The sequence below is a fragment of the Oncorhynchus clarkii genome, chromosome 7, assembly GCF_045791955.1.
Source record: "Oncorhynchus clarkii lewisi isolate Uvic-CL-2024 chromosome 7, UVic_Ocla_1.0, whole genome shotgun sequence".
NCBI lineage: Eukaryota > Metazoa > Chordata > Actinopteri > Salmoniformes > Salmonidae > Oncorhynchus > Oncorhynchus clarkii.
In genome coordinates this window covers 62,858,716-62,868,128 of record NC_092153.1, presented here as the reverse complement: position 1 = coordinate 62,868,128, position 9,413 = coordinate 62,858,716, and the positions used below count along the sequence as shown (strand labels likewise).

The 9,413-nt window shown below is 50.9% G+C and overlaps 1 pseudogene; it reads left to right on the top strand.

Annotated features, from left to right (window-relative positions):
• The first annotated feature begins 409 nt into the window (after positions 1-409).
• Positions 410-2,046, top strand: LOC139412655 (ammonium transporter Rh type B-like; annotated as a pseudogene).
• Positions 2,047-9,413: the final 7,367 nt, after the last annotated feature.

Below are 9,413 nucleotides of genomic sequence, written 5' to 3'. Positions count from 1 at the left end.
CGCGCACCAGCGACTCCTGTGGCGGGTCGGGAGCAGTGCACGCTAACCAAGGTTGCCAGGTGCACAGTGTTTCCTCCGACACATTGGTGCGGCTGGGTCCGGGTTGGATGCGCGCTGTGTTAAGAAGCAGTGCGGCTTGGTTGGGTTGTGTATCGGAGGACGCATGACTTTCAACCTTCGTCTCTCCCGAGCCCATACGGGAGTTGTAGCGATGAGACAAGATAGTAGCTACTAACAATTGGATACCACAAAATTGGGGAGAAAAAAAATGTTAACACAAAAAACCCACCAAAAAAACATTTACTTTCTTAATCAAAATAGACCCTGCATGGCTACAACCCTACCAATTTATTTTATCTGAATCTATAACAATTCCATCAGTACACATTGTGTTGTGAAACTGTAGGACATGCGGGTTAATTTGAGGGACCAAAGTACAACTCTGTCCTGAGTGGGAGAGATGTGGAGTCCTTGTGTAACTGTGTGGTGTGTGTGCGAAGGAGAGAGTGCTGCTGCTAGAGTAATTGGTCTCTTTGAGCTGTCCATTGCACCATTAATAAGTCCACTAGCCTGAGGGTGCCCTTGCCAGTGCTGGAACTGGTGATGGAAGTGGTATTCCTTGGTCTCTGTGCCAGCTTTGTCACCTATGACGACAATGCCAACGGCAAGTTTCAGGAACAATGTGCCCACCCTATGGACAACTCCCTGTATCGAGACTGTCCCTTCTTCCCTGACATGCAGATGATGATCTTTGGCTGCCTGCTGGCCTTCCTGCGGCTGCCTGCTGGCCTTCATGTGGCTGCCTGCTGGCCTTCATGTGGCTGCCTGCTGGCCTTCATGTGGCTGCCTGCTGGCCTTCATGTGGCTTTACGGCTTTAGCGGGATGGTCTTCAACTTCCTGACAGCCAACTTCGCCATCTAGTGGGAAGGGCTACTTGGTCCAGGGCTACTAAAGAACAGCCCGCTAGAGGACCTGCTAGAGGTCCATATCTTTGCTGTGACAGAGTGGGCTGTGCTGAAATACCTAAAGAACAATGACGCAGGTGGCTCCATCCTCATCTGTTTGTCTGTTACTCTGGGTTGGGGGTCACGTTTGTGCTGTACCAGCCAAGCCTGAACGATGGCCACGTCAAAGGGATGACTAGTTACCAGTCAGACATCCTGTCAGTGATGGGCACCCTGGTTCTCTGGGTGTTCTGACCCTCTTTCAACTTTGACCAGTACAGGCTTGTCCTGCAGACCTTCATAGGCCTCAGCTCCTTGTCGATGACAGCCTTTGCCTTATCTGCCCTATTCAACAAGAGAGGCTAGATCACCATGGCCGACATTCAGAATGTGACTCTGGTGGGTGGTGTGACTGTTGGTGCCTCCATGGACATGATGATCTCCCCTGCAGCCGCCTACGCCCTGGGGGTCATGGTCTGCACAGCCTGCTTCACGGGATACAGGTACCTCACCCCTTTCCTGACCTACTGCTTCTGTCACGTCTACTCCCGCTCCCCCTCTACGGCGCTCAACTTTGCCAGTTTATTCATTATTACGCACACCTGCCATCATCATTACGCGCACCTTCGCCTCATGAGACTCACCTGGACTCCATCTCCTTCTTGATTACCTCCTCTATATCCGTCACTACTTTGGTTCTGTCCCCAGGCGTTATTGACTGTTTCTGTGTTTCACGTCTGTACGCTACTCGTGTTTCTTGTTTTGTTCTGTTCCGTTTTTTATTAAACTCACTCCCTATACTTGCTTCCCAATTCTTAGCATACACGTTACAGCTTCAGGATCCAAGACCAGTCTGGCATCCATAATCTCCAAGGCCTCACCGGTCTCATATCCTGCATGACCGGCATTTATGCCATCCTCATGTCCAACAAAGAAACCTATGGCCCCAGTATATACCAGATATTCGTGCACCCATGGGAGGAGACCCAAAGCTGCTGGAGCTGCAGCAGCTGATCCCCAGGGCTGAAGTCCGGCCTGGGCCGCACCGCCAATGAGCAGGCCCTCTACCAGGTGGCAGCTACACTACATGACCAAAAGTAGGTGAGCACCTGCTCATCGAACATCTCATTCCTTAAATCATGGGCATTAATATGGAGTTGGTTCCCCCTTTGCTGCTATAACAGCCTCCACTCTTCCAGGATGTCTTTTTACTAGATTTTGGAACATTGCTGCGGGGACATGCTTCCGTTCAGCCACAAGCACATTAGTGAGGTCTGGCACTAATGTTGGGCAATTAGGCCTGGTTCGCAGTCTGCATTCCAATTCATCCCAAAGGTGTTAGATGAGGTTTGCAAGTTTGATTGCACACAACACAGAGGGGATATCATTGGGAGTACATATTAGGCATCAACGAGGTCACAAGATGTATTGATACAGTGCCTTCAGAAAGTATTCACACCCCTTGACTTTTTCCCCCCAAAATTCACAGCCTGTGTTTAACATTGATTAAATTAAGATTGTTTTTGTCATTGGCCTACACACAATACCCCATAATGTCAAAGTGGCATTACTTTTTTCAAATTAATAAAACGTTTAAAGATGAAATGTTAAGACAATAAGTTTAACCCCTTTGTTATGGAAAGCCTAAATAAGTTCACATAACAAGTCACATAATAAGTTGTATGGACTCACTGTGTGCAATAACAGTGTTTAACATGATTTTTGACTCTCTCAACTCTGTACCCCACACATACAGATAATTGTAAGGTCCCTCAGTTAAGCAGTGAATTTCAAACGCAGATTCAACCACAAAGACCAGGGAGGTTTTCCAATGCTTATTTGTAGATGGGTAAAATAAAAAAGCAGACATTGAATATCCCTTTGAGCATAGTGAAGTTAATACATACACCATATAAAGTGTATCAATACAGTCAGTCACTGCAAATATACAGGTGTCCTTACTAACTCAGTTGCCGGAGAGGAAGGAAACCACTCAGGGATTTCACTATGAGGCCAATGGAGACTTTACAGTTACAGACAGTGGTGGAAAAAGTACCCAATTGTCCTACTTGAGTAAAAGTAAAGATCCCTTAATAGATAATGACTCAAGTAAAAGTTACCCAGTACAATACTACTAAGTCTGAAAGTATTTGGTTTTGACATATCCTTAAGTATCAAAAGTAAATGCACATAAGTAAAATAAAAAAGTATAAATCATTTAAAATTCTTCATATTAAGCAAACCAGACTGCACCATTTTCTTGTTTTTATTTATTTACAGATAACCAGGGGCACCCTCCAACACTCAGACACAATTTACAAACTAATAATATGTGTTTAGTGAGTCCACCAGTTCAGAGGTAGTAGATGACCAGGGATGTTCTCTTCATAAGTGTGATAAGGTGCATCTAGGTGATAGGTGTAGGAGTCAGGCGTAGGAGAGCAGGGATGTCTGAGAAGAGTGTTTAAGTAAGACAGTCCACCAACACAGGAATGGCACAGTCGAAAAGAACTATGCCCTTGTAACAGAGAACCCGTGCAAACAAACGGAGGAACAAACACAGTTCCGACACTATATACACTTGCGTAACCGTGAAAACAAACAACGGTAAATACAACCGAGCACATCAAGACTAATCACGCACAAACTTAGGCAGGCAACAGGTTACCCTTATACATAGAAATTAACGCAAATAAAACCAGGTGTGAAAAAGGAACCAAAGACAAAACAAACAGAAAAGGAAAACGGGATCGGTGGTGGCTAGTAGACCGGCAACTCCGCTGCCCGAATAGGGAGAGGAGTTACCTTCGGTAGAAGTAGAGACAGTACCCCCCCTAACGCGCGGCTCCCGCAGCGCGCCGACACCGGCCTCGAGGACGACCCGGATGACGAGGCGCAGGGCGATCCAGATGGAGGCGGTGAAACTCCCTCAGCATAGGTGGGTCCAATAAGTCCTCCACCGGCACCCAGCATCTCTCCTCCGGACCTTACCCCTCCCAATCCACAAGGTACTGAAGTTCCCCCACCCGACGCCTCGAGACCAGTATGGACCGAACTGCATACGCCGGCACCCCCTCGATGTCCAGGGACTTCCCACACCTCAGCTTCTTGAAGCGGACCAGCCACCACCGGCCTGAGGAGAGACACATGAAACGAGGGGTTAATACGGTAATAAGGGGTAGCTGTAACCTATAACCCACTTCGTTTATTCTCCTCAGGACTTTAAACGGCCCCACAAACCGCAAACCCAGCTTCCGACAGGGCAGGCGGAGGGGCAGGTTTCGGGTCGAGAGCCAGACCCGGTCCTCCGGTGCGAACACCGGGGCCTCGCTGCGGTGGCGGTCAGCACATGCCTTCCGCCGCCGTTTGGCCCGTTTAAGGTACCCGTTGGCGGCCTCCCAGGTCTCTCTTGAGCGTCTCACCCAATCGTCCACCACAGGAGCCTGGGTCTGGCTCTGATGCCATGGTACCAGAATCGGCTGATTGTCCAACACACATTGGCAGGGCGACAGGTTCGTAGAGGAGTGGCGGAGTGAGTTCTGGGCCATCTCTGCCCAGGGGATATACTTCGCCCACTCCCCTGGCCGGTCCTGGCAATACGACCGCAGAAACCTACCCACATCCTGGTTCACTCTCTCCACCTGCCCATTACTCTCAGAGTGAAAACCCGAGAATGACCGAGACCCCCAAACGTTCCATGAACGCCTTCCACACCCTGGACGTGAACTGGGGACCCCGATCAGAAACAATGTCCTCAGGCACCCCGTAGTGCTGGAAGACGTGAGTAAACAGGGCCTCCACAGTCTGTAGGGCCGTAGGGAGACTGGGCAAAGGGAGGAGACGACAGGACTTCAAAAACCGATCCACAACGACCAGGATCGTGGTGTTGCCCTGTGACGGTGGAAGATCGGTCAAGAAGTCAACCGACAGGTGTGACCAAGGCCGCTGTGGAACGGGAAGGGGTTGTAACTTCCCTCTGGGCAGGTGCCTAGGAGCCTTGTACTGAGCGCACACCGAGCAGGAGGACACATAAACCCTCACGTCCTTGGCTAAAGTGGACCACCAGTACTTCCAACTAAGACATCGCACCGTTCTACCGATCCCCGGATGACCAGAGGGGGACGTGTGAGCCCACCAAATCAGCCTGTCTCTAACCTCCAGCGGAACGTACACCTGTCCAGCTGGACACTGTGGTGGAGTAGGCTCAACACGCAATGCTTGCTCGGTCTGCGTCCACCTCCCACCTCAACTGTGCCACCAGACAAGAGGCCGGGAGGATGGGTGTAGGCCCGCTCCTCCGTATCATATAGTCGGGACAGTGCGTCTGGCTTAGTGTTCTAGGAGCCTGGCTTATAGGAGATGGTGAACCTAAATCTGGTGAAAAACATGGCCCACCTTGCCTGACGAGGGTTCAGTCTCCTCGCTGCCCGAATGTACTCTAGATTACGATGGTCAGTCCAGATGATAAAAGGGTGTTGAGCCCCCTCAAGCCAATGTCTCCACACCCTGACGACAGCCAGCATCTCCCGATCCCCCACGTCATAGTTTTGCTCCACCGGGCTGAGCTTCTGCGAAAAGAAAGCACAGGGGCGGAGCTTCGGTGGCGTATTTGAGCGCTGTGAGAGCACGGCTCCAATCCCAGCCTCGGACACGTCCACCTCCTCTATGAATGCCAAAGAGGGATTTGGATGCGCCAGCACGGGAGCCGAGGTGAAAAGAGTCTTCAGGCGACCAAAAGCCCTGTCCGCCTCAGCCGACCACCCCAGACGCACCGGCCCCCCTTCAGAAGTGACGTAATGGGAGCAGCCACCTGACCAAAACCCAGGATAAACCTCCGGTAATAACTGGCGAACCCTAAGAACCGCTGCACCTCCTTTACCGTGGTTGGAGTCTGCCAATTACGCACGGCTGCAATGCGGTCACACTCCATCACCAACCCTGATGGAAATGCGATACCCAAGGAAGGAGACGGCCTGTTTGAAGAACATGCATTTCTCAGCCTTGACGTACAGGTCATGCTCCAACAGTCGCCCAAGTACCTTGCGCACCAGAGACACATGTGCGGATTATGTAGCGGAATAGACCAGAATATCATCGATATAAACCACCACATCCTGCACGTGCAGGGCCCTGAGAATCTCGTCTACAAAAGATTGGAAGACTGCTGGAGCATTCTTCAACCCGTACGGCATGACGAGGTACTCATAATGGCGGGATGTGGTACTAAACGCTGTCTTCCACTCATCTCCCTCCCGGATACGCACCAAGTTATATGCGCTCCTGAGATCCAGTTTTGTGAAAAAGCGTGCTCCGTGAGTGGCAATGAGAGGTAGCGGGTAACTGTACCCCACCAAAGAAACTCGAGGAGGCAGGTGATATGGAGGGCCGAATGTACCCTTGCCCCAGGGATTCAGATATGTATGTGTTACTGTAATTTCAAAATTCCAATATGTTTTCATTAATTGAATTCACTTAGTCTATTTTATGAGAATTTGTAAGATTCTTATTTGCATAAAATAGACAGAGACCAGTCTTATCAAAATTAGATAATAGTATTTATTCTCGGAGCGCGCTGCCATGAAACCACAAACAACAGTTTATATACAAAATATGTTATGGTGAGTGAATGAGGACCCCAAAAGCGAACTAACTTAAACAGAGCTTCTTTAATAACCAAACATAGGTAGGCTCAGATCATCCGACAGGACAGGACAAGGTTACAGCAAACATGACGATAGTCTGGCTCAGGCATGAAACACAACAAACAAGAATCCGACAAGGACAGGAACAGAAACAGAGAGAGATATAGGGACCTAATCAGAGGGAAAAAGGGAACAGGTGGGAAACGGGGTGAATGGGTAGTTAGAGGAGACGAACAGCAGGTTGAAGGGAAAGGACAGAGACAAGACACAACATGACAGTACATGACAGTACCCCCCCACTCACCGAGCGCCTCCTGCGCACATGAAATCCTCGATCAGCGCACGGTCCAGCACACCCACACCGTACCCCTCCCAATCTAAACTGGTGACCACGGCCCCGAGGACGCATGTATTCTAACCCTGTAGATGGGTGCGCCCTCGACAAGATGGGGGGGGGGGGGAAGACGAGCGGGGGCGCGAAGGACGGGCTTGATGCAGGAGACATGGAAGACCGGGTCGAAGGTATCGCGGAAGAAGAAGTCGAACTGCGACAGGATTAATGACCCGAGAAATACAGACACCGCGGGGTCAACCAGAATAAGGGGAAGGTTCTGAGTGGAGAGAAACCGCGACACTCTTAGTTCTACGCTTATTAGCAGCCCTCACAGTCTGCGTCCTATAACGGCAAAGTGCCTGAAAAGGAGATAGCCCGGTTGCCCAGGGGAGCTGTTCTGACCAAGACGCAGGGTTACGAAAAGAAAGACTGCGTAAGATGCGACCAATAGTCTGACTGACGGAAGCCCCAATCAAACGGCAAAACTCCCTCCAAAATTGAGACGTGAATTGCGGACCTCTGTCCGAAACGACGTCTGACGGAAGGCCATGAATTCTGAAAACATTCTCGATGATGATTTGTGCCGTCTCTTTAGCAGAAGGAAGCTTAGCAAGGGGAATGAAATGAGCCGCCTTAGAGAACCTATCGACAACCGTAAGAATAACAGTCTTCCCCGCTGACGAAGGCAGTCCGGTGACAAAATCTAAGGCGATGTGAGACCACGGTAGGAAGCGGCCTGAGACGGCCGGCAGGAGGAGAGTTACCGGACTTAGTCTGCGCGCAGACCGAACAAGCAGCCACGAAACGACGCGTGTCATGCTCCCGGGTGGGCCACCAAAAACGCTGGCGAATGGAAGCAAGCGTACCCCGAACGCCAGGGTGGCCGGCTAACTTGGCAGAGTGAGCCCACTGAAGAACGGCCAGACGAGTAGGAACGGGAACGAAAAGAAGGTTCCTAGCCTCTCAATTCCCCAGACAGTCAACCCGACAACACGCCCCTCAGGGAGAATCCCCTCGGGGTCAGTGGAGGCTACTGAAGAACTGAAGAGACGAGACAAAGCATCAGGCTTGGTGTTCTTAGAGCCCGGACGATAAGAAATCACGAACTCGAAACGAGCGAAAAACAGCGCCCAACGCGCCTGACGCGCATTAAGTCGTTTGGCAGAACGGATGTACTCAAGGTTCCTATGGTCAGTCCAAACGACAAAAGGAACGGTCGCCCCCTCCAACCACTGTCGCCATTCGCCTAGGGCTAACCGGATGGCGAGCAGTTCGCGGTTACCCACATCATAGTTACGTTCCGACGGCGACAGGCGATGAGAAAAATACGCGCATGGGTGGACCTTGTCGTCAGAGAGGGACTGAGAAAGGATGGCTCCCACGCCCACCTCTGACGCGTCAACCTCGACAACGAACTGTCTAGAGACGTCAGGTGTAACAAGGATAGGAGCGGATGTAAAACGATTCTTGAGGAGATCAAAAGCTTGGGCGGAAACGGACCACTTAAAGCACGTCCAGAAGTAAGGGCTGTGAGAGGAGCTGCCACCTGACCGAAATTACGGATGAAACGACGATAGAAGTTCGCGAAGCCGAGAAAGCGCTGCAGCTCGACGCGTGACTTAGGGACGGGCCAATCAATGACAGCTTGGACCTTAGCGGGATCCATCTTAATGCCTTCAGCGGAAATAACAGAACCGAGAAATGTGACGGAGGAGGCATGAAAAGTGCACTTCTCAGCCTTCACAAAAAGACAATTCTCTAAAAGGCGCTGGAGGACACGTCGAACGTGCTGAACATGAATCTGGAGTGACGGTGAAAAAATCAGGATATCGTCAAGGTAAACGAAAACAAAGATGTTCAGCATGTCTCTCAGGACATCATTGACTAATGCCTGAAAGACAGCTGGAGCGTTAGCGAGGCCGAAAGGAAGAACCCGGTATTCAAAGTGCCCTAACGGAGTGTTAAACGCCGTCTTCCACTCGTCCCCCTCCCTGATGCGCACGAGATGGTAAGCGTTACGAAGGTTAAGAGGAAGCGGATAACGATTCTTCACTGTTATGTCATTCAGCCCTCGATAATCTATGCAGGGGCGCAGAGACCCGTCCTTCTTCTTGACAAAAAAAAACCCCGCTCCGGCGGGAGAGGAGGAGGGGACTATGGTACCGGCGTCAAGAGCTACAGACAAATAATCTTCGAGAGCCTTACGTTCGGGAGCCGACAGAGAGTATAGTCTACCCCGGGGGGGGGTGGTTCCCGGAAGGAGATCAATACTACAATCATACGACCGGTGTGGAGGAAGAGAGGTGGCCCTGGACCGACTGAACACCGTGCGCAGATCGTGATATTCCTCCGGCACCCCTGTCAAATCACCATAGGTAGCGTCTCACGCTGAATCCTGGGGAGAGGACTACCATCCAGGGCGAACAAGGCCGTGGGCTCCTTTATTACTGACGAGCTCTGGCCTTTTACTGGACATGAAGTGACAAAATGAC